This window comes from Numida meleagris, chromosome 14 (assembly GCF_002078875.1).
Source record: "Numida meleagris isolate 19003 breed g44 Domestic line chromosome 14, NumMel1.0, whole genome shotgun sequence".
Taxonomy (NCBI): Eukaryota; Metazoa; Chordata; class Aves; order Galliformes; family Numididae; genus Numida; species Numida meleagris.
Window position 1 is genome coordinate 2661370 of NC_034422.1, and position 25815 is coordinate 2687184.

The 25815-nt window shown below is 43.3% G+C and overlaps 2 long non-coding RNA genes across 2 annotated transcripts in view; one reads left to right on the forward strand and one right to left on the reverse strand.

The window, feature by feature from the left end:
* Positions 1-25815, forward strand: part of LOC110406523 — an 88379-nt gene that overhangs the window by 48864 nt on the left and 13700 nt on the right. The window lies entirely within an intron of this gene.
* LOC110406524 lies at positions 5489-10545 on the reverse strand. Its single transcript, XR_002443488.1, has 3 exons — positions 10371-10545; positions 5926-6018; positions 5489-5827 (listed from the first exon to the last, which is right to left on the reverse strand). It is a non-coding gene; the product is annotated as an uncharacterized LOC110406524 (long non-coding RNA).

Sequence of the window (25815 nt, forward strand, 5' to 3'; positions counted from 1 at the left end):
TGCAAGCAAATTTTATTGTGCATGCAGCTGTTCAAGATTAAGTAATTATTTGATGAACCTTTGGAGGCGATGAATCTTAGATGAAGCATGTACACATTTTTATTATGCATACATTTTTCTTGATCAGTTTTCTCTTCATTTGGTCACTCATTTATGTGGAAGCGATGAGCGAAATCTGCATATTTCACTCTTCAGAAATAAAATTTCCATTTACATAGCCTTAATGCTTTCAGCCAACATGTCCCTCAGTACATTATCAAAACCCAATGATCTATTACACTCCACGTGGCAACTTCAGTAAGCAGGTCATCACTAAAAGACTGAGGTTCACTCTCTGCTGGGCTCAGCCAGGCTCGTGTCCTTTGAGCTCTTTTTGTGCTCACTGAGAGCCGTTTCACCTTCCATTGGGCAGAGGTCACTTGGAGGGGATCACGACCCAGCTCTCATCAGGAGTGTTCTACTAAGTGTTCTACGTGCTTTTGTTGCTTAGAAGAAGCAAATCAAAAGTTAGTTCACTTTCTACTTTGTTCTTTGCACGCAGCTTGAAGTCCTTTCTGTTAAAACTGATTTCTGGGGAAAAAAAATAAAAGAGACAAAAGGGAGAAAATGGGTTTTGAAACAATGAGCTAGAGGGTATGTGTCTGAGAAGAGGAACCTGATGGTTGGTTTTTAAGCTTTTGAAATACTTTACAGTCCATATTGCCTAGAGTAGATGGATGTGGCGTTGGTCAAGCCTTCATAAAGCCAACAGACGCAGCAGCTTTGGGTTCAGGACTCTGGCTGGATCCATTCTCAAGGAGAGGCTATGCTTTGGCTCCAGATGATGTAGAGTGACATTTCCTGGCACTCTGGTTAGCCTGGAGGTTTGTTCTTGAGCACTGTGTTCTGAGACTGTCCCAGCAAAGCACGAGGGACCTACTCTTGGCCGTTATATCAGACCCACGTGCTTACAGGACAGTCCAGCAACACAGTCTTAAGCCATGTCAGGTGTGAGTACATTACTTCACCTTTCCTGAGTAAGCTAAAATATAAGGAGGGTGAGTTTATTTTCTGGTAACTGAAGAGAGATTTGGATCTTGGAAAATGTTGAAGTGCTGTAGGCAGATGGTACGTGATCCAGCGTAAAGCCTGCCAGTGAAAAGTTAACCTGTCAGTGTTTTGGTTTTTTATTATTGTTCTTAACAAATCTGAACTAGTGGAGCAAATTTATACTGGATCAGTGCTTTGTGTCTCACAGCTGCAGTAGTTTTGATCCAAGTTGGATTTATTATATCACTGAACCGCGATGCAAGTGTGCAGAAGATGTGAATGCAGCTCTGGGAGCTGTATTTCTGTCAGGAAAGCACACCCTTCAGATACCTCACCCTGAAGCTCTTTGTTTCTGGCTGTGTTGCTTCTGAATCTCAGAGCCTTTTTCTTCGATTGTCCTTCCTTCAAGCTCAGCTTCCACAGCACGCTGCCATGCTGTGGTACGCATTAGCACTCTATAGAGAGAGAGAGTTACGTAGCAGGGTAGAACAGCTCACATGCTTGCAAGAAATAAATGTTTTGAAGTTTGTTTAATCAGGGTTGGTTTGTTTTCCTGCATATATTTAAGAGGAGAGGATGACAGTTTGCTGTTTGTCACATGTGTTGCCTGTGTGTGAATGAAAAGCACTGGTCACCTTCCATCTTTCTCCAGAGTGTAACAAGCAGTAACCAGTGCTCTGCTGAAGGTATCCCACTGCTTGCTTTACAATGTTAAGCTCTTTCTGTGTTTGTGAGTAAATATAATAACGTACATGTGTATAGGTCCTGAAACTAAGTGGTGTCTCAGCTCCCCCAGAACGTGGTTTGCCACGTTGCAGGTAGAATTGCCAGCTTTCAGCCCTTGAATCTTGGCGGAGGTGGCTGTGTGAGCATGGCAGCACCATCTGTACTGAGCCCACTGCAGACCAGGCTGAGGGCAGGGTGCTGTGCTGGGACACACAGCATCCCTGCTGCCCATGGGGAGCCCAGCAGCTTCCACTGAGCCTTCCCATCTTCTGAAAAATTGCTTTTCATTAGCAGATGGTTCATGCTGAGAGAGCAAGTCTGTGCCTAAAAGCAATCTGCAAGAGGCTAAGGCTTTAATGATGAAGTGAGAGGTCTCTATAATGATGAGCACTCTTTGTGGCATGCTTGTGAACATGTTCCAGGCTTCTTTACACACCAGGGAGCAGATCAATTACATATTCAAGTTCTCTATCCATTCCTTTTTAGGCCTCAACTCTTATCAAAGTCAAACAGGTGTCTAAAATGTTGGTCTGGGGCTTAGGTAGCCTTCCCCTTTTCTCCCTTTCCAGTGTTTAAAGAGCTGTTGTCTCAACCTGGCAGCTTCAAATACTTGATCAGTTCTTCTCCTGACTCCCCAGTCCACATACAAGGAAGGTACGCAAAAAGGAGGTAACTGTGGGTGTTTCCCATCTCCATGCCAGAAATAGGGCCCCTTGAGAAAATGGGATTTTGGGAACTGCTTGTTCATGTTCAAATAAATGCTTTTCTATTTGAAGCTCCCTGGAAACTGGAGGAGGGGAGGAAATTGCAAGGTTATTTGTTTTCTTTAGCATTTACAGGCAGCTTGGCTTGTGGCCTTATGCATTAACTAGAGCTGGCTCCTTCACAGGAATGATAACGTGTGCTGACTTTTACTTCAAATCCAATTTTACTGGCAAAATTCAATTCTAAAGCCATTCTTGACGATGAAACCATATTTGCAAAGTCAGATGGGTAACTAGGAGCCCCAGGTTACCAGCATTCCAGGGGAACTCTTCAGCGATACTGGGAAGGTGATGCTACAGCCTCCTGGCATAGCACGTTAGTACAGTCTCTCAGAGAGCTCAGGGAAGATAGCAAAGAGAAAACTGATGCATAATGCCACCAGCTCAGAGCCAGTTTCTGAGATTTCTGAGTGCAAAAACAAGAATAAACTATTTCTGTGGAAGATCTTTACCACCGGTGGGAGGCTGCAGATGCCTACATGCAAGGTAATGAACAGTTCCCATCAAGTGGAGAGCTATTCGACAGGGCCATTAGCTCCTCTGCAGCTTATGAATCAAAGTAAGCCCTCACCAGTCCTCTCCAGGTAGCTCTTGTGCTGGCTCTGGATGGGAACTGAGTCCCCTCAGCCTTTAATGTGACCCCCACGCAGGCTCTTTGACAGGTGTAGGCCGTGCTCCATCTGTCTGTGTGTGGCATCCTGCCCTCCCACTATGCACCATGTGCCAGGGCAGCTTTGCTAACAAACCACAGGTTGAGAAGCAGGGACCAGCAGATGACAGCAAGTGAGCAGTCGGTTTCTAGCCACAGGACCACTAAGCACCAGTCAAATTTCCTAATGCTCTTAGGGAAAAATTGGAGAGCTGCATGGCCCGAAGGGCCCTGTTAGGCTTCTTGAGTGGTTCTGTGCCTTCATTGTGCACCCACACGTGCAGAACCATCCTTGAAGCATCAGACTGTACAAGGCCTTGAACTGATGTCAAGCAGGAAGTATCACAAAACGTGTGCGGGCCTGGGGGCTTCAGCTGTGGTAGAGCCCTGCTGTACGCGGTTATCTCATGCACTCTGCACTTAGCATGGAAAAAAATCTTCCTGGAAGTTTTAAGGGAGAGCCACATTAAATATTTTGTTGTCTAAGGTTCAAAGCTTCTAATTTCTTAGTAACAAAACTTTGCTTTTGTCTGTGAGGTGTGAATGAAGACTTTAGAACAATGACCTTTATGGCATGTGCCAATATTTTAGCTTAATGGGAGATGTAAATTATTATTGCGTCCTATGTTCTAAAGAGAGCAAGTGCACAGAAATTTGATTATATTGAACCTCTAACTGCATAAACACAATACCAGCCCCAGTGGACTAATTCCATTAAAACTTGACCTATCTATCTCGAAGTTGCTCATGAATACAAACCAGAGCTGCTAGCACTGCTGGGTTTGCAAAACAACATGTACATTTTTGTGTCAGATAATAAAAGCTGGTTTTATTTAGAGAGATATTAAAATAAATAGGCTTAATAATATATTTTAAAACTTCATTGTTAGTGATACGTTGTTAGTCTCCGCTTGAATGCTGTTCTTTATTACAGCTGTATATTACCTTCAAAACACCTCTCGCTCTGAACCTTGCAAGGTGCTGAATCTGTAAACATATGATCTGTGGCACAGACAGGTGGGGAATTTTAATTTTTGCAGAAGAAAGGGCCATTTCAGTATTTTGCCTATCCAAACTTTGCTCTGACTCACCAGTTTTTTAATTCCGCCTATCTTTTAGATAACTCTTTTCTATCTAAATAACATATTACTGCTGAGGTTTGGGAGTCATTAGGGAAGATCTGCCCAATTAGCATGTTAATTAGGACCTACCCAATTTGGGGATAGGGAGGCGATTGTTTTATTAGCATTCTGTGAGATGAAAGAAAGATTAATGACTGTGCATGCACCCCTTGAGGGGAATGGAAGTAACACTTCTCTTTTGAGCTATCTGCCTGTGAGAGGAGGCATTTGAAATGGTGGGTCCTACTGAGGGAGTTACCTGCCAACTAGTTATGCCTGGAGCAGAGAAAAGTGTAATTGAGTTTGCTTCTTGATGAGAAGAAAATGGTATCACAAAGCAAGCATCACAGGGCAAGAATGTCTGCTCTTAGAAATAAGTAAGTCCTATTGATGGACTGAAATCAAAGACAGCTTTGGTCCCTTAAGTTGGGTGTGTTTGTCAGTGGGCCAACTGGACTGAATTCATGGCTGTTGTACCCATTGTAGGCATATCTAGTAGCTAGATGTCTCACTGCTGTGAATGGGAAAGGATGGTCTCTAATAGTTCTTGCTTATAGTATGCTGGTATGTTCTCTGCCGCACTGGAATGGATACATTTTCCTAATGGATATGGTAAAATTTCTTAATTAGTGAAGAATTCATCTCTGCTGGCCTCCTCTTGTCTACCCATGCTTTATGCTTCTCCCCAGCAGCCGTGCTCTTCGTACCCCCAGGCTAACCTCAGATAAGGTGCTGCATACACAGAGGGATCTGCCCCTCACCTCCCCTGCCCTCTGTCCTCACGTGAGTTGGAGTGGTCACAAAGGTTAAACCAACACCTCTGGATACCCCACGTGTTAGAACTGCAGTAGTACCTAAAGAAACAGGTCCTGAATACTGACATTGCCTGATATGGCCAGCACACTACCCATCGGCTCTCTGCAAACAGGTTTGTACATTTCTTCCAGGTTCTATGATTTCTCACGGCTTCGTACTCCCATACAACCATGGAGTCTGATCCATTGATAGGTTATGCAGATTATGCCCAAAGTATTAAAATTCAGAAGGCCTAAAATGAAGTCAGATGAAGGAATAAGAATGAAAAGTGAGGAGAAGTCTGTATTCAAGTGGAAAAAGAATAAACAGTAATAAAAAGGAAAAAAAAAAAAAAAAGGCCCTGGACAAAATTATCCAAGACAAACGCATGATCTTTCTTATAACTTTATGATTGCTGTCTCCTCCCACACCATTTCAACTTAAATTAATTCTGTAGCAAGAGAAAATAACTATGTGCTTATAAAATGCTGAAGAAAGAAGCAGATTGTTATCATCATTGATCTTTCCATCAAATTGTTAAATAATTTCTGTCTTGTTCTTGATTTAAGACTTGTCCTCTCTTGCCTTGGTTGATGAGCTGAGTTCTTGAGGTAATCAATAGCAGGAAACTCTGCAGTTGTGTTCTGCCAAGTCTTTTACTGTTGCTTCTTGTGACAGCACCTACAAACTCCTACAGCTTTGTGTTTTGCACACTGCTCAGTGCTGCATGCAGAGATGAAAAGCTGAAAGTACAGAAGGAAACAAGGAGGTAATGTAAACTGATGTGAGAAAGTAGTCTTTTTTTAATCTGATCTGATGTGCTTTGTGCTACTCCTCTGACCTTGCGATGGAAGCTCCTGGGATCAGGATCCAGCCCACCAGTAGGGACTGTGTAAGACTGGAAGCCATAAGTGGGTATGAAGTAGTCGAAGGCCTAATGAAGGCAGAGAAGAAACAGCTTTAACTAAATCCTTCTAATGGCTCGAGTTCTCTTTGAAAACCCATCTTATATATGATATATGGTCACCTAAACAAGCATCATTCTGCTTCTGATACCTAAGCTGTAAAGACATTCTTTGTTATGTACTTCTGCCAAAAACTTCTGGTTTAAGCAAAGCTATATATGGTAGTATGTAGTAACATCCATGAATCCATAGGGAAAATTATTTCTTCTCTCACCAGATCCTAGAGATACCGAGTTGCATCACGGCTGAGGGAAGCAGATAGCACAAAACTGGACTCCAGGACGCTTAGAAGCTATGTCCCAGTTTGAATGACAATTGGTCCCATGCTGATTTGATCTTCTTCTCCATGTATATCTGTGAAACCAAGGCTTTCCAAGATTCTCTGGTAGACACAACAGATGTTTATCATTCTGTTGCAAAACTTCAGCACTAATTAGTTTCAGGGCTCTCAAATATTAATATGCCCAAGGGAAACACCAGAATGTTGATTTCCTTACTTATTCTGAGATCTCTATGTACAACAGCTATTTTGATGTAGTTCTCTCTTACATAAAGTCATCCTCCATCTCTTTCATTGAATTCCTGAGTAAATAGTATCAGCTTTTCAAAATTTAGAGTTGTCAATGTGGTCCTGTCCATGAACACACAGGAAATTGCATTCCTGGCTTTGGTATTTGGGTAAGTGTTCCTTCTAAAGCAAAGGATACCTTCTTCTCCAGTTGTGCCCAGTGGCAAGAGGGAGACCAAAAAAGATCCCTGTGAATTGTATTAATTTACCGTGGCTTGATTGTGTTGTAAATGCAGGGCGTTCTCTAAACCTCTGTTCTCCTGTTTTGCCTGCTGCTCACATTTCCCTTTGTACGTCACCTGTGCGAATCTTGAAATTTATGTGAGAAATTGCTGCAGTTCCAGGAAGATTTGCTAGAAATAATTCTATTATATTTCTCTGCATGTCTGTAGGCCCTGGATGTCTCTACCATTAGATGACCATAAAGTAGCATGTGATGTAGGAAAATCCTGATCTAAGTTCCCATTGTGCATGTAGGGGGCCTTATGCTTTAGTGGTTTGCAGTGTTTTTATGATAGAGTTTTTCAATCTAGTATTGCTGGAATAGATTGCTTTATTCATAGCCTTTGTTTTTTCTCTTTTGTAATGCTGTGTCTTTCTTACCCATGCGTATGTGGATCTGGATTGTAAATTAAGCTCTTGATGAATTTTAAATTGGGATATGAGCAGCTTATTTGTCTCACTGAGAATGCAGAAAAATGGGATCCGTGTGCGTGCTCATGTGAGTTACAGCCAAACTGTTCAATAAAAAGCTGCGCACAGCAATAGCGATGTGTTTTTTAAAGTCACCCTGAGACGGAGTTTGCCATTTGTCAAGTGAAAGCTTTTTGATACTGGTAAAAACTGCATAAATTATGTTTCGATACTGCTAGCAGTACCCGTGGGAGACCACAGTTCTATATGAAACAATTGATTCTACTGATACAAGCAAATTAGGTTTTTGCGACACAGGGAGGAGTTTTCCTTTTAGTCTAAAATGCTCCCCATTGAGTACTCCCACCAGGTATACTATGCTTTCTGAAGTCATTAATGTAGATCAAAGAATAATTAGGCTTTGGCAAGCATAAGGGGGTTTGATTAATCAGACTGAACAGCATCCTTTTATCTCATAATACCAACTGCCTGTTGATTCAGCGTGGTGTGTTCAGGTTTTAAAAAGTACTTCTGCAGTTATTTTCCCCTTGCACAAACACATAACATCAACACTAAGCAGGATCCATCCTTTTATTTCTTAGCTTTCCCAAAACTAAAGACTAGGAACAAGTTTATAAACCAAATAGTAGATCCTGGGTGAAAACAGAGAATGAATTTAGAGCTGGTATTTTCCAGTGGTTGACATATTGCTTGTCTCCAGGAGATAGGTTTTCTCCTGGCTACGTCTCCGTGTCTATTACTATGCTCTGTTAGCCAGTTATTAACCTAATGAGACTTACATGTAACGATGAAGTCTTAGAACACTTGCACTTGGCTGGCTCAGCCAAGGGGTTCAGGTATCTAGATGATTTAATATTTCTTGTATTAGGCAGAGTTGATGTGTAGCACAATTGTCTCCGTGTGAGTACAAGTAAGATTTAGGCCGTTAATTCTTTTAAGCAACATCTTCCCTTTGTATCTGAGGGTACATCACACAGAAACATTAATGGTATGACTAAATCAGCTTGCAGTTCACTTGTTTGTGTTTTCCCATTATGTGGCCCATCTTAAATCTCCTTAAGAGGACCTAAAACTAACCTGCCTTCATTGGAATTGTTATTGAATTGAACATACACATTTTTAGCCAGACTTAAAATTGCTTCAGGATCATTCACTTAATAAATGCAGTTTTTAGATCCTGAACCTGAACATCTAATTCTTTGTGATAGGCAGAGACCATCTGTCTCACCTTGCAGTTGATGTGTATTTTAGTACCGATAGAAAGTAGGAACATAGCTACATCATTCCAGACCGCACGGTTTTTCTATACTTTTGCAAATGTGCTTTGTCTGTTAGCATACAGATGTGGAAAATCCATGGATTCATTGTTTGGGGGCAGAGTCCTGTATCGTGAGAGACTGGCTCTTTCTCTGATACTTTCTTGTTCACTAGCAGGAGCTTGATTTATTCGCTGAAAGCTCTGTTTGCAATTCATAGCCCATTTTTCCAAAGATTCCCATGCTCTCTGCCAACACCTATGCCATAGCTTTGTAAAAAGGGCATGCCCTGCCACCTCAGCTTGTGGATGGCCTATCAATTCTTGGGACATAAATGTTTATTTCAGGTGAAGTGGGGCAGAAAGTCAATGGCGTTAACATGGTCTGGTGTCTGTGGAGCACTACTAAAACTCTCAAGCATAAAAATGGTCAGGGCTTGCCATACAGAGACCTCATCTGGCTTAATCACCTGGCTAAACCCTTGAAAATTACTAACAACATTTTAAATTACGTTGATTTGACCAGGCAAAAGGAGATGAATCAAACCAGGATTTTTTAAATTGACTTTGCGCTTTTTTCTTTTTTTTTAAGTAGGAGAATACAGACCTCCTTCAGCTGCTCAGGTCAGTTCTGTTGTGCAGTGCTGATAGGGAAAGGAAGAACAGCTTTTGTTGCTAGCATTTAAGTTGACCTTAATGGCCAGTCTAACATTTGAGGGAGCAGATAACGTAACCGGGGGAAATGCAGGCTTTTAGAAGACCAGGACCCTGGTGCTGCAATGGAGGGGCTGTGAGTACAGAAGAAGAAGAAGCAGAGGGAAAATACACCGCCTGTTAACACCCATCCTGTTCCCTTCTTTTGAACATCCTAAAGGAGGTAATATCTATTAGCAAGGTCTATTTTCTGTCACCATTGTTACCCAGTCACTTCCAGTTCATTCTCCCTTTCCCAGAAACTGCAGAGCTGGGCAGGTTGTGGGCACATCTTCTGCTGTGATAAATTGAGCCCGTGCTTTTTGTGCACTTACTGCCTGACATTTACGGTGAACCGGGCGTACCAAAGTATAGCAACATTATGAACTCTCGCCTTCTTCCCAGAAATTGTACTCTGCTTTTCCCATCACGCTGCAGTACAACAGTGTGAAACACCAGTAATGTCACTGCTGCATGAGTGCACGCGCCTGGCAGCAGCCGAAGGCGTCTGGGGTGTGCTGAGAGCAGCCCTGAGGAAGTAATTGGACTGGGAAGCCCCTGGGGAAGGAATACTGGTGTGGGGAGTGGGACCTGATGGAAGGCTGGTAAAGAATTATTTTAGCTCCAGCACTTAAAGGGGAAACAGCACAGAAAGCTGCTCTGTGTTACATTGCGTTTCCATATGAAACACATCTGTGTTTTCCCTGGTTGCTGAGGTGGAAAAAATAGAGGATCGTAAAATAAGCTTTGCTGTTTTATGGTAGGAACATGATTTTCAGCTTCACAGGGAATGTGTTTTTCCTGCTTTTTAGTACATTTGTAGATGCTATCCTCTTTCTGATGAACTGGAATACTTTCAAGACCTCTGTGGTCACCAGGAATGGCAGAAGGTCCTGGGGAAACGGGAGCCTTCAGGCAGAGCACCCAGGGAGCAGCTGCCAGCCATGGCAACTGCCTTGCTCTGGTCACAGGTAAACAGAATTTACAAAAACCCTTCAGAGGCTGTCTGAAGGCTTACAGATTTTCTGGTAGGTTTTGTGCTTGGCCTCTGTGGAAGATGGTTCCACCCTGTTGGAGTCCACGATCGTAGGGAAGGAAGGAATTTCCACCTACGATTAATCTTGCAGTATGGTCGGATGGAAGAAACATACCAAGAACCTTTGTAAATGGAATAGTATTCAGTTGATGTGATGTAGTGGTTGGCAACCCTTCCTGTGGTGGAGGGGCTGCACTGGATGGTCTTCGAGGTCCCCTCCAGCCCCAGCCATTCTGTGGTTCTGTGACCTCAGAAGAAAGCCAGCGCTATCGGTTGCGTTCTCTAAAGGGAGCCTCACAACGGTTCAGTTCTCCGCTGCTTTCCACCAGTCACAGCTTCCACCCCAGGCAGCACGGCAGCGCCTGCCCTCCTTCAGTGCAGCACACGGCGCTGGCTGCCTTCCAGCTCTCACGGTTGGGTTTAGTTAAAACAACAGTGATAAAATTATCTTTGTAAGTGGCCAGGCAGCAAATCTCAGCCCACGCTGCTTGGAGCTCCCTCCCGAGGTGCAAGGAAAGGAAGCAGTGCAGCAAGTAGGCAGCGTTTCCTTGGCAATGTGTTGTTGTTTGTTTTCTTAGCTTGCATCCAAATTTCACTGAGGAAACAACAGTGTGCTTCCTTCCACCAAGTGGTGAAACATACCACGAGGAAAGTGGGGAAGTAATGCTTCTATTACTAAAGTATGTGGAACAAAGTGCTTTCTTCTCCCTACTTATTCCTAAATCCCATTCCCACTAGTAGTTGCATCTATTTCCTGCAGTACTGTCTGGGTGAGAGAAATGTGGGGAGAAATTACCTCAATAATGTCTTTCTAATCTTTCTTGTTTACAACACGGTTTTTGTTCAAAGTCATTATGACAGGCGGTGGAAGATTCTGAGTATGATGCAGTTATTGAATTTTAAATGAAAACTAAATTGGCTGTGGTAGAGGGGAAAAATATTTCATAACACAGTAATTTTTCCTCAGGGTACAGTTGCTACATTTTATTAGAAATAAGCAATTTTCACTATGTCTCCAAAACGTATAGAGCAGATAAATGTGAGATATTAATCTAAGGAAAAAGGCCTTTTATAAGTATTTAACTCCAAATGGTGGCTTAAAGTTTGCATGTTTCCTGCGTATTTCTGTTGTGCTGGAGAAGCTATTCACTCATTTTATTGATGTAAAACATATCTTAGCTTTCTGTATTGGTCAAAGCTCTCTCATGGGGTCGATTAGATGCTATTTGACAGACCTATTTGGAGTTGTTTTCTGCTTAATCCGTGCGTTAGGGAAGCAAGGAGCATCATCTGTATGTGCAAGGAACTCCTTTGCACGTGCTGCCTTCTGGCTGCAGCTCTGCTACGGCGGAGCCAAATGGTGCACGGCTCCCATTGCATGGACAGGGCTGGGCTTTGTCATAGCACTGATCCACCAAGGCAGTGGTGGGGAGCACAGCTGCTGTGAGCACTAACGTTCCTTAGCAACCCCACGGAACTTTGGGTTCCTGCCAACCAGGTCACATTTGTACCTGCCCCTGCCTCTGTAGGCTTTGGTGATGTTCGCTCATTAGTGTTCCCTACTTGACTCCTGTTTGTTTCGTGGCTGTAGATCATGATGCAAATCTAAATGTAGCGTGTGCTAGCTAGGGTAAACGTGGCAAGCAGGCATGAAGCAGTTCAATTTGAGCAGAGCCTTGCAACAAGAAGCAATTATGGAGAAATCCTGGTTTGCTTGGGCTCAGGTTGCTTTGAACTTTGGAGAGTAAAATCTGTGTAGGCACTGAGTGTAAAACGATGTGTTAGAGACTCTTTCAGAAGAGCGTGGATATGGGATTTTGTTAGATCCTTGCAGGCTGCTGCCATTTTCAAAACCTGATCCGGGGCTGGATTTTTCACACTTCTTCCAGAATGCAAAAATAGAGATTCAGGGGAGGTTTGCAAGCCAGCTCCCAGCAAACCTCACAGTAAGTGAGCTAATTCAATTTATCTTTACTTATCGAATGCTGGGATGAGAGACCATTTAGAACTGAATATGTTAATGTGAGTCTCTTCCAGATTAATCACGAGCAGTTATATTTTTATGATTTAGCAGTATTGTTTATGACTAACATTTACAGAAGATTACCAGTAGATTTTCAATAAAAGCTTTTCATCTAAAACTCAGATTATAACAATTTTAGAGCTAATTGGACAACCGTTGAATTCAAAAGCTGATAAATATAGGGAGTTTTACAAAACTCTGTACTGCGTGCTGCATAATGGCAGGTTAGACTTCCAGATGCATCACTGGATGATGAACGCATAGCTTGCTAAAAATACTGTTGTTATTCATTGGTTGAAATATATCCTAGTCCCTAAGCAAATGGAAGTTCTCCCCCCTCAATTCAAATTAAATCAGTCATAAAAGCATTTTCCATTGAACAAGTCATTTCATTTTAGAGCACATAGCAAAATCCCCGATAGCACATTTTCCCCTCTTTGTTTGTTCACTCTGTAAATGTGCCAGTGCCTTGGTGTCCATTGCTTGGCTTCCCACATGGTCTGTGTAGGCTTTGCAAACTGAAATGGGGCAGAGACGTGTTAAGAAAAATTAAGAGCACATGATTGCAAAAACTTGGAGGAAAACTTATGATTCACTTGCAGTTTCTGAAAATAACTTTTTCCTTCTGTAAGTACTGGTGTCCCTGAAAGGCTCTGGGCCCTTGAGCATAAGTGATGAGATCATCTCAGCTAAATGCGTGGCCGGGGCAGCAAGGCCAAAGGGGCGGGCAGCTGGGCGTCCCCAGCCCCACCTGCAGGAGTTGTTCTGTTCAGAAAGGCAGAGAAGAAATGCAAGCTTGTGGTCATCGTGCTTATGTCATTTTCCATCAGTCATGAAAAACTTGCCAGTAAAAACGTTGAAAAAGGTCAAAAATTTCTACTCAAGGGGATAACCAGTCCTCTCTCCTCGCAAATTGGGATTTTGTGGTCTTCAAATTTTGCTGTCAGATTTGCCATTAAAGCTCTCGAATGTTAGCGCAAATACTCTTTCCATTAACTTCACGCATGAACAAACACTTCAGGACTTTTTCCCCGTTTGCATGTGTGCATCGTTACGCAGACAGTGCTGTGTCAGACTATCCCCATTTCATGATATTTTAATTAATTGTTTCCTGCTTTTCAGCATTGTGTGACAGTCACTCATTCAACTTTAGTTTTATATTTTGCACAAACCTTGCTGTAAATAGTCTTTCAGTGTCTACACAAAGAATGTAAATGTTGTCCTAATTTCCAGCATCATTTAAATGCCCACATAACAGCTATCCTTGTGAAAGTAAATTGAGTCTGTCACGTCATCTTCTATGGAAGCCTAATTCTTGGTAACAAAAGATATTGCAGCTGACAGATGGAGCTGCACACTACATAATTAAGTCTCCAGTGTATGTCAACTGTAGCCTTTCAGACACAATTAGTCTGACCAGTTCAGCCATTTAGGTACTTAAAAAAAAAAAAAAAATCCCTTAGGTAGACCTGGAAGTTTCTGTGAAAACTGAACTCCAACATGCACTAAACCGAGCAAAATAGGATCATGTTCCTCACCAGACCTTCCAGTGATAAAATTTGATACAACTCTTTAAATCCTCACTTTACCTCCTTTTCCTTTGCATTTATTATGTCCTGAGTGTAGCTAAGCATAAACTCTTCTCAGTAGGGAGGCTCATGGAGTCACTGGATGGAAAATACATTTTCTTTAGAAAACTAGCTTCGGGAACCCCCAGCTGTGCAGGAGATGCAATTGTGTTAGGTTTGTAATGGTAGATTGTAAAACTTAGGAAAAACTACGGAACAACAGAAAACTTTAAGGCAAGAAAAGATGCGCTTAGTGGTGCGATGCACGCGGAATTAAAGGAGAGCCAGGCACCCTGTGATCCAGATCTCGCTATCTGCCGTGCTCAGGGATTGCTGTGTTCAAGGCTTTTCTTCCTGCAGTCACAAAGATAAGAACAGGAGGTTTTTTGCTAAGCTGTTCCACTGCTCTGCTGATAAATGGTAGCACATCTCGCAGCGTTGCCTCTGAGTACGTGAGCTGCTCTGGTCTATAGGAATACCTGGGCAATACCAGATCTCCGTTTTTCCCTGTTACTCCAGTATTTCTGATTTGTTCCTTTTTCTTTCCTTCTTTGGAATACACATAGCAGCTTCCTGAGAGGCTTTATTAACAACGGCAAAAGCAGCTCTCAGAATACCACTATTAGTTCACGTTCCTCCTTGCTTTTTGGTGTGCCTTCTGGTGTTAAAGACAAGTGCCTCGCTGTATTTATCATTCTGGTTACTAAGGAAGGTTAATTCGGAAGTTTTAACTGAATGATTGGCAGAGAGACCCAGCACTGTACTGTGTAAAGGTCTGCCCACAAGAAGTGCACAGTGGCACAGCCTTTCCCCGCAGCTCGGAGCTGGGGGGGGGGTCTGTCCCCGCAGTCCCCCTGCAGTCACCACCCTTTGTCACGTGCTGTCTCCCCAGGGAGATGCACACCTGGCTTTGCTCTGTGGCTGATATTAGATAGATTTAACTTTAAGAAACCTTTCCCTGAACAGAAGAGCGAATCTGTCTCATTCTGGGAACTGCTCTTGATGGTGAATTTGCCCTCTGTCCTGCATCTTTCATGCTGCCCACTCTAATCTGGCATAGATGTACAAAACTGGTGAGAAAGCTCAGCTTTCTCATCCCATTTCCATGCTCTCCCACAACATAACCAAGTTACAACACTTTCCTCAGGCAAAATGCATTATGGAGAGTGCCATTACCCAATAAACCACACGTGGGGTCATGCAGGAGAAATTTTTCCTTACAATCGCCTGAAGAATAAGAAGTCAGAGATCCCCATTTCATCAGTCAGACTTCACGTGCTCCCTTCCCCAGCCCATGCCTCGAGGTGCTGGCGGGGCCACGCTGGCAGGAGGAACCCCCAGCTAAAAGCTGTGGTGGCTGTGATGCATCGGGTGCAAGACCTGGAGAGAGCAAACGCTCCTATCTCACACACCAAATTTTCAGCAATTAACAACTGTAAAGGCAATTGTGATATTTTATAGGCTGTCCTTCCTACGACCGTGGAGAATGGAAGTTAATGGAAATACACTTGATAATACTTGCTGGCTGAAGGGCTTGCATTAGTGATCCAGTACCTCCAAATGCACACTTAGGTAATAATGCAGTGGATGAATCAGGGAGGAATGAGATTTTTTCAGAGAAATAATAAACATGTTTCTCTCTCACCAGGCTCAGCTGGGATATTACTGCTGTTCATATAGCCAAGCTTTTTGTTGTGGAGATGAAGTGCCACGTATAAACTTGTTCATTACCAGCAACCTGACAAACACTGAGCTAATATCATGTCAACAATCAGCTGGGGATAATGCGTTTCCTCTCTTTCTAATAGATTTCCTTCTTACATATAAGCAATACTAAAAATTACGATGGGGAAAAAAGGCAGAGGAAGAATATCTGCTCTCTGTGATAGGCACTTCTTTTGATTTGCAGTACTAGGGACAGCGAGGATTAATTTGTTTGGGGATTATCTACACACAGAAAGAAACTTGCTGATCACCGAAGTGAGTAGCTGCTGCTGTAGTTTGCTGCACTTCTGCCCAGCGGTCGCTGCTCTGTTCGGTGAAATCATTACGTCCAGGGGTGGGGAGAGAAGACTTCATCACTGCAACATCGCTGCTGCCCTGTTGCAGAACGGTCTGTAGCCACTTAGCAGGGCTGGCGTGCTCAGGGAGGTGTGTCGGTCAGATCTGCCGTGTTCACTGACCAGTTTGTGGGCTTTGTTCTTTTTTCCTCGGGGAAGCCACATTACCACCACCAGGTAGGTTTGCTGTCCAGACGAACTCGTCCTCAGAAAAGGCTCAGTGCATCTTCAGCGCAATGTAGCACTTAAAGGCACATGTATAATCATGTTTCATAAAGATTTTATAAGAATAGTCTGAACGATATTAATGATGTGTGGGCATAGGTGGCAAGACGAGATTTATGTTTCAGGCAATTACATTTTACAAGCTGAAGTAGAGAACAAAGGTAATTAACAAGAATAATGAAAGCACTACCTTGCCATAAATCACTGTTAAAAAGAGTAAATAATAGAAGACAAAGGGATTATGAGTCAAGTTTGGTCATTATTCATCAATTTCAGAGTAGGAGGGTGGGTTTAATTAGTGAAATGGCGTAGCACTTGTTTGGGGCTTTTCAAATGATTTTGATGCTCTTCTGTCGGGGGAACAAACATCTGATTGGATGCAGGTGACAGTGGTTGTCTCCTCCACATTCCTAATCAGTGCAGGAAATTTCATTTCACTCTCCTTTTTATGAAGCAAATGGAGCTAATAGAAGGTGTGCTGGAATGGGGAATTTTGCAGTCCCGGTTGCAGGTGAGGGTGGCAGTCTCCCTGATTTGTGAAGCCACTTCTCCAGCAGTTCCAGTTTCCTATGAATTGCTTAGTTCCAGTTTTTTATCTGCCAGGCTTTGTGGATCAGAGAGCAAATCAGCCTCCACTGGGAGGACTCTTATCTATTAATTACTTTTTCCTTTCCTTATCCTAAGAGAAGCTATTTCTCATGCTGAGCTACAGGAAGTTGATGCTGAAATGCTCTAACTGCAGGTGTTACTGGGGCACAACCATGAGATGGAGGCACGTGGGCTCTCTATGCCAGTGCAGGCACAGCACCAGCATATTCTCCAGAAGATTTCTTTACACGTCTTGAGGAAGCAGCTCACCTTCAGCTATTTTACCCTTTCTCACGTTTGACCTTCACAAAGCATGAGATCACAGCAGGTGATGTGTGGACTCACCAAGGCCCTTTTTCTGTGGGAATTACTTAGCTCAGTCCTGACAGCGTGAATGGTCCAGCATCCTCAAAGGCTGTCAGAACCTAGAACTGGCTCTGTGCTGCATGTTCCTGGTTCTCAGAGCAATATCATGTTAGTTTGTCTTCTTTCTTTAAGCTGGGGTTCATTCTCAGTGCATGGAGGAGGGAGATATAAGGTTCTTCCTCTGCCTGTGTTTTGTGTCTTGCATTTACACGTGATGCCTTTTGGACAGATCAGTGTTAGCTAGTTATTAGAAGTCTCTGTCATATGAAAACCTTGCAGCCCATCCTCTGCTGTGAGCTGTTGGCCATGGCACTTGGACACCATGCTGATAAGCACGGTGTAACAGCTTAGAAAGCAGAGCATTAGCAGATGTCTCACTGCTTAACGGGAGCACAGCAGTGTGATGTGACAGGCTCAGCCTTTCTGATCAGGGATGTGAGCTGATCTGTTATCTCTCAGTGAGTTCTCCCTCATCTTTAGTGTTGTAGGAGAGAGAAGGCACTGCTTCCCCCCCTGAATCTTTATAATATAGGTTGCAGGGGGAAAAAGTGAAAAAAGAAATAACATGACAGATGCTTGCTCAACACAGAAAATGGAGACAAATATGTCTGAGTCCAAAAATTAGCAGTGTGTACTTGGGGATAAGCCCCAAATGTGAAGCTTGGTAGGATGGAGATGCAGAGACACTAGAGAAGCCATGCACTGTATAGTTCAGCTATGATTTTTCCTACAGATAAACAAAACATTTAGCAAAGTTTCTAAGCCTCGTATCTTAAGATTTTAACTGATGCGAAGGCTTCTTTGGAAGTTGTTTTTATTCTAGTTATTCTACATAGGGCAGAGAGGGTAAGGGCTCAAAATGCAGCTGAGCGGTGAGAGGGCTCTTTCAGCCTGCTAGCCTGGGCTGCAGTTTTGACTGGCTTCACAGAGCGAGGAACAAGCTGGTTGCAACTTGTAGGCACATCTGATTTCTCATGCCAAGAGGACATGCTGCCATTCTGATAAGGAAAAGCAACGCCAAGTTGTTTCTCCATTCCCGGGACACAAATCCATTTTTGCGAGCTGTTTGCCAGATTATGATATGAATCAATATCGCCTCTGTAGTTATCCCCAGTTGAAGGCCATTTCATTTGCACTTGGTATTTGTCTATTCCAGTTTAGTGTGAAGCAAGTGGGGGGTTTCTTTGCACTGCTGAAGAATTGCTTCAAGGCATCATGAGAGAAAGCTGTTTTATTGCTGGGTGAAAATCGGAAACATACGCAATCTGTTTTGTAGAGCATTAGGGCATCCTATGACTGAAAAGTACCATAATGAGAAATGGACTGTTAACTATTATTCATGGTTACGTATGCAAAGCTTGTGAGCCAAGTTTAATTAAATTCAATAAAGACATATGCAATAAAAATGAACAATTAGCAGCAGTGAGGGGTTCTGATCTGAATCTGTGAAGGCTTTCTTCATCTCTGTTGTATAGTGAGAAATAAAAAGAGTACTTCATCTCAACTCTGACGTGTGTAGAAAGAGAAAGCTCTATATTGCCCAACTGCAAGTGAGTAAATGCTGTTTCCTTGTGTTTGTCCTTGATTATACGCTCAGCATAACTGCCTAGCCTACCAGTTCACCTTTACGTACTGACAAAATGCTGCATGTTACACAGAGAGCACAAAATGTAAAAGGTTGCAATACAAATCTTACTGAGTGCTTACAGGAGACTTGCTAATCTGTGCAAACAATTGCCAGCAGCTAGCCAGTGTTCTAGCACGGTCCGTGCTGCTGGTGGGGATGAGCTCTAAATAATGCTGCAGGGATGCACTGCTGAGCTAAGGATGCTCGTTCAGTGCTCCACATTCTCTGTGCTGTTGTCATCTCTGGTGATGCTGTGTAGTGGTGTAGATCCCTGTGAAAAGGCTTGATATTTTCCCACGCACCAGTGAAAAGCGAGCAGGGAGTCTGAGCAGGGTAAATAGTGGATCTTTGCTGGCCTGGCTCATTTTTACTGGAATGGGCTGGGAAGCACTCATATGAAAAATGCTGCAAGGAAATCTGAGGAAAGCAGATGTGCATCTTGTGAGAAGTAGTTGGGGTTCTGTAACCCTTCACAGGCCATGCCCCAGGTAAGGGTTTGTTCTTGGGCTTCCTCCATGTGCTAAGCTGGCACGCAGTGCTATACGCAAAAAGGAAAATTCAAAAGGTTGGCAGTGCTTCTTGGAGTCTTGGCTTGGACGAAGAGTTTTGAGAGCTCAGTTTTTCTTGCAAAGGGATCGGTACCACGTCACTAGTACTGCAGGTAGCACCTGTCCTCCAACTTGGATAAACCAGTATAAAGTTGGTGAGAACCCTGCACTGTTTTATTGGTAAAACGGGGATGGGATGATGTCTGAGCTGCATTAGGTGGGAATGGCCAGTGTGGGGATGCGGTGTCACCGCTCAGCAGACAGACCAGCTGTGTTTGATCTGCTGCCTGCTATTGCCCATTGCTAGGGCTGATCGGAAACCAGCCAGCAGAAGCTGTTCCTCTTGTAGAACTCTGATGAATTGAAAGCAAAACGTGTAATGAAAATGTCTCTCTTTTGAAGAAGGTGATGACTTTCAGTTATTGACTTCCTTGGAAAGTAATGCTTCAGTTTTTTCCTTGACATCAATACTTTGTTACTGAACTTATCGGTATATATATGTATGTGTAATACACAGTATCCACAAGAACTGACCAATTTAAGTGACGGATTTTTCTTGATTGAAATGAAATGTTTCAGTTGTCTAAAAGTATATCTCAAGCATTTTAACTTGTGGCAAACATACTTTAAAAATACTCTAACGGAAGGAATAGAAATGGCAGTCTCATGCAAACAATCTGATTTCTGCTCAACTTTGCAGGCAGCCTGCCCATGTAGCTGTAGCCCCAGGTGATAGCTTCATATGAAAAAGGCTCTTGCAGTACTGATGCTGTTACATTCTCTCTGAAGATGTGGAGGTCTGGACGCAGGTACAATGAGTACTCAGAATGCCAGACTTTCCTCACATTCACCTCCCTCTCTTTGTATCTAGGCCTGGGGAGTCAAGCAGAGCTGCCTTTTAAAGATGCCATTGAAAACTGGGGGTGGGGAAAAAAATCTTCAAAGGCTGTTGTGGGTGTGTGGAGGGAGGGGGATTTCTAACGGGATTTAATGGAGCTGGGAGCTGAGTTATTTAAGACTAGAGCAAAGATCCTTTGTATTGACAATTCACTGTATGAGCCATAAACTCTTCACTCTGCGCATATAAAAGATGAAAGGACCAATTACTTATTGAGGCATTAAACACCCAGGGGACAAGGACTCCTGTCTGGCAATAGTAAACATATTGACTGAAACCTATTTGAATTTCAAATTGCCAAATGTCCTGATTTTTGAAAAGCTTCCTATGATAACCAAGGTCTGGAAAGTCAATTGAAACTTAATTCTCCCAGATGTCTCATGGGGATAAAGTACATGAATCCGGACAGATTCAATTATTTAATTTTAATGAAAAAATAGATAGCTTCTTTATAATTTCCTTACGGAGCAGTAGATGGGAATTCAGCTCCTTTTTCTCAGATGTTATCCCAAGATAAATGACAGTTGAGGTCTGCCAAACACAGGTTGCTGAGAGGTTAATGTCCGAGGATTTTCTATTCCCCCTTGTCCCTCAATCACCCTTTGCGAGGTCAGGCTGATGCACCAGGCTGATGTGCGTGCTCTGCCCGCAGGTGGTGGATGCAATGGATAAAGCATTTCCCAGGGGGTCTGTTACAGGGTGCTCTACATCCACATGTTGCACAAGGGCACGTTTGCTGTCTCATCCATTGGAAAGACTCTCCCAGAGCAAAGCAGCCACAGGTCAGTGCTGCTGCTCTCCACAGTGTGCAGTAAGGTGCCGTGTGACTGCTGCGAGGACAAAGGAAGAGCAGCTGGGGAAAAAAGCCTCTCAGATCCTGCATCTTTTGGATGGCAGGACAAGGTTCTGTTTGGAAATGCCCCCAGCGCCAGCAGAGGGGCTTGGGTGCTCTAGGAGTGATGTGAGCCCCGCATGACTTGCCTCAAATCATCTTGCGCTACTCTTGCTACGTTCGTTACTAAGATAATCCATTGTGATTAACGCATTAGTGTGAGTAACAATGGAATTAGTATTTCTCTGTATTTCACAGCGTTGCTTTAAACTTTGATGCTGTGGGACACTGTGAAAACAATTAGTGCAATGTAATCACGGGTAGTTACTGTTCAATACATTTTCCTTTTGTTTTCACTGTAATGCTATATACAGAACAAGGTACACAGTATCAGCAGGGTTGTTACCAAAACCTCAGAGGAGTTCATCCTCCCCTTTGTATGCTGTGCACACATAGAGTGAACATCCATAATCGTAACAGTTGACTGCATGTGTACTGCGGGGCAGAGGAGACACCTCCTTCTGTGCGCTGTCCTTGACCTTGGCATAATAAGGTTTTCATCACATACAGTCAACAGGAGCACCACCCAATGCTTCTGGCTGGGTAAAACTGGTATTTGCTGATGCTGTTGTTTTAAAGAGTCCATGCTAAGCAAGAGAGGACGAGTTGCTGCGTGTCAGATACGTTCAGCTGATTATGAAAGAGGTTTCATATCTCTGCCTTTGTCTGTAATGGTTTCTGTTGGGATTCCCATCATGCAGTCATTTTTCTATATTCTGTTTTCTCTCTGGTCTACAGTCATAAATGAAGGCATGCATTCATCACCACGGCAGCTTTAAATATCAAATGCTTGATGAATTTACTCTCAAATGGCCGGAAGCAATACTGTGATTGCAGCGTTTTATAATCATCAAGACTTGTTTCTCTAAGCTGAATTAATTTGCATGAGCAATGAGTTATTAGAAAAGTTGCTGGTAACTGGCGTGTACAAGCAAATAGTGGGAGAATTCTTGCAGACTGTGCCTTCCTTGGGGAAACTCAACTTTGCAAAATGTTTTAAATGAGTGGGTGAAGAATTGTATCTGGGTGCAAAGGTTTAAAATAGATACGGGGAATCCAAGCCTCTGTGGTCACAGCTGCGGAGTCAGGCTCCCTCTGTGGCCAGACAGAGCATTCCCACGTTTCTTCCAACACCTATCTCCAGCTATGGCCTTACTTTCCAGTAAATCCTGCACTGGGGTTTGAAATGCGTGTCAAAAATACAAAGAGAAGCATTGCTCTTGTGTAAACTCAACCTGTCACTCAAGTGTGCTCAAGAATTCTTGATGAGTTAATTGTGTACCAGCAGATCTCATATTCTGTCCCCCTTCCTGTGACATCTAGGCTCTATCTTCTGCCTGCTGACTCAATCAGTAGGAGTAAATGTCATGCTCACCCTTCTGTGATCCCAGTATTTACATCGAGGCGGGCTGGTGGCATACAGATCTGGATGGATGATTGGGCTGGCATTTGTTCTCGTGGTGGTGGCTGCTTTTGAAGCAGATGGAAGATTTCTCTCTTGTGGCTGAGGGCAGACATCTGTGTCCGCAGCAGGATCTCCGGCTTTTCCTTTCTGTGAAGGTGCCTAACGACTTCTGTTAATTACCTTAAGCGGAGGGCAGTGTTTGCATTTTCCAGTTTCAATGAGATTTCTCCATCTTATTGTGGTATTCATTGCTGTATTAATTGCTTATGTACAAAAGCTTGTGGCATTGTGCAAAACTCTAATAACAGATCTTAATGACTGTGCGCCTCCCTTTCCTTCTCCAGTCTGTGCCTTATTGATGTTTTCATTAAGCAGCCCAAGCAGGCTGGATGCACATACCAAAATGTCTGCTTTGCATCAGAGGAAAAGACAAATCCGTGAAGAAATTGGCTGTCGGAGGAGGCCAGACAGCGAGCTCGAAGGGACAAATGAAAGCACTCCTGAATAATCACGTTGGAACTTCTGGTCAGGAGAGATGGCAGAGGGCAAGGCTGTGCACTGCTGGAGGTTCCAGAACATTCTTCCTTGGTTAAGTGCGCTGGGAGGAAGGTGATGTGGAAAATCTCCTGGCGGAGCTGGGTGAGCAGCTTTGAAATACAGTGGGATGACCTGTTAGCTTAAGGGCTCGTGTAGCCTTTCTTAAATGATTTACCAGTCACATTTTGCCATGTCCGCTGCTGTGGAAATTTTTAATAATTCCAAAGAAGGAAAAAAGCCAGAGGAGAGAGTTTGCTATCAGAAGCTCTTGTGACAGAGTGATACAGAATGACATGAGCAGGTGAATCTGGGAGAGATGAGACCTGCTACAGCCAGGAACAGCAGTCCTTGAGTTGCTCTTGTTCTAACACCTGATACGTGGCTTTCTGGCAAGCACTGTCCTGTTTCTTGAGGTGGGGGGGGGGATGACAAGGGGGCTGTGAGACCCTGAGTGATTGTGGCTGCATGTGGTGGAATTTTATGATTCCCCATGAACAGAGCTGGTCACTTAAGGCCAGATCCCAACAGGCAAAGTAGGAATGGGGGGAATGGGGACTTAAAGACACGGTTGGAGTCAGGAGCTCAATGAGCCTAGTGTCCTTAGCAGTGGGGAGATCTGGTGCTGATCAGAGATCCCCTGACAATAGAGTGAAACCATTTTATTTCATCTGAGCGTCTGGACCAGGAACTGAATACCACTGAGAACAAAGCCAAGCCCTTCAGTGAGATGTAGAGAAGTGGCTGCAGGTTCTGAAAGTCCCAAGATGTTGAAGCTTCAAATTGCAGATATAAAACAAGGCTATTTTAGGTCAGTTTTAGTCATTCTTAAAATGCATTAATTATGCTTTTTCTTTTGCTAGACCTATGCATTTTGACTTCTGTTGCTAAGGGAACTTGGCTGTATCAGTAGAAAGATATGAAAAATAGTGCTAATGAACCCCAAGTTACTTCTGAAGTATTCAGAGTAGAGGACAGTGTGGTAGATATGCAAATTGTTATTGGAATTCACTTGGAAGACCTGAGCAGCTTGCAAAGCCTTCAAACAGAACTTGTTATTCTGATCACTTTATCATGTACCTTCTCTTTCTAGCTATATGTATGTATGTGTATATTTCTCTCTGTATATTTGTATACACTTGAATTTATCCTTGGTTAATGCTGCTACATATGAAAGGGCACAATTCCTTTGTCTCCTAAACGGAAGGCATTACTGACCCAGTTTTTATTCCCTCCTGGAGCTCTGGGGATGGTGTGTGCGAAAGGCACAGTGATTCTTTTCTTCATGCTTTTCTTCTCACCTTGGGAATTTTGTCAGGTACTAGTTCAGAGGTGTTTCCTTCCTTGAATTCATGAATTATATTCAACCTTTATTTGTCCGTTCACCAGATCACCCTCGATTTTGTTATTCCTTTGAGAAGAATCCAGCATGAATTTGAATTATGAACTATCAGTGTCTCCCATGTTCACTAAATATGCCAGGACTCCACCAAACCTGATGGATGAGCATGAATAATAACTTGGCATTTTGTAGAGCTTTTCATCAGGGCCATTTCAAAGCCCTTCACGATGGAAGTAAAATTATCTCCATACGGCAGAGGAGGAATCAAGGCACAAAGCTGTTCAGATCAGAAGAGCATCCCAGTCTCCCAAGACCTCCCTTCAGGGCTTTGTAGCTGCCTTGCTGCTGACCCAAACCAGGCTCTTCGCTGCTGTTCCACCTTCCTCTCTTCATTTGAAGGAGATGCTGGGGAGAAGACAGTGAGATTGTACCTTTTCAGTGCCACAAAATGCATCGCAGACCTAGCATTGTGGAGTAGTAGGAATCTTTTAAAAATCCCTAATACGGGTTGGTTAGAGCTCTGTAAAAATAATTAAGTTTCAGTTTATACTCAGATTAATAACTTACATGGTGGTAAATGTGTTCATTGATATCTAATTTGGTGTGGCTAATTTCCTCAATGCCACTGAGCTGCCTGGGTGTTTCTTATCGCCTTCACGTGCTATCTGAATCTTGTTGCACATTTGTTCTGTAGCCATGTAACTATGACTTAATTGCATAGCGACTGAATTTATGCTCTGGTATGGAAGGATTTCTCCCCACACAGTTTCCTTAGATAAACAATAGATAATTGTGATGTTCCTTCTTTAATTAATGTAAATTAAAGGGTTATTTGAATGATCTCTTGTGCAGACTTGGGGAGGTGCAGATCACTGCTCAAGCCAAGCCGAGCTCCCACCGCTCCCATTGTCGTCTGTGCTGTCCTGTAGAGCAAGGTTTCACCTGGCAGCAGATGTCAGGGATTTTGCATGGGAAAATACTGACTCTCTCCAGCAGGCATGACATACATGTAACACTAAAAGTTTACCTGTTGTGGCACTTGTGTTTCACCGTGCCTCAGAGAAGAGCATGCCGGTGTGCTGTGACCTACTTACAGCAAGTGCAAGTCAATATCTATTAACTTCTCCCTGTTCTTGCAGTCGATACTTTGTCCTTAAAGCAGTTGTTTTCCTTCCCCAGCTGCACAGTTCACAATCACAGAGGAACTTTTCTCACCTCCTTCTCCCAGCACTTTTTCCCATTAATACGATCAAGTGGTGTTCATTTCCAAAGCACACCTGAGACGTGAAAGATAAGTGCAGGGTGCAGACAGCCGCCTGGCACTGTGGCTTTCTCAGCTCTCTTTTGTCAGATGAGCGCTGATTTTCGCACATTTATTTCTTTACAGTGCTTTGGGTAGGGGCAGGGCAGGAGGATGCTTTGCTGGAGCACAGCTCTAGGCGCAGCACAGAGCGTTAACTGCCACCCCCTCCTGCTGTTGCTGG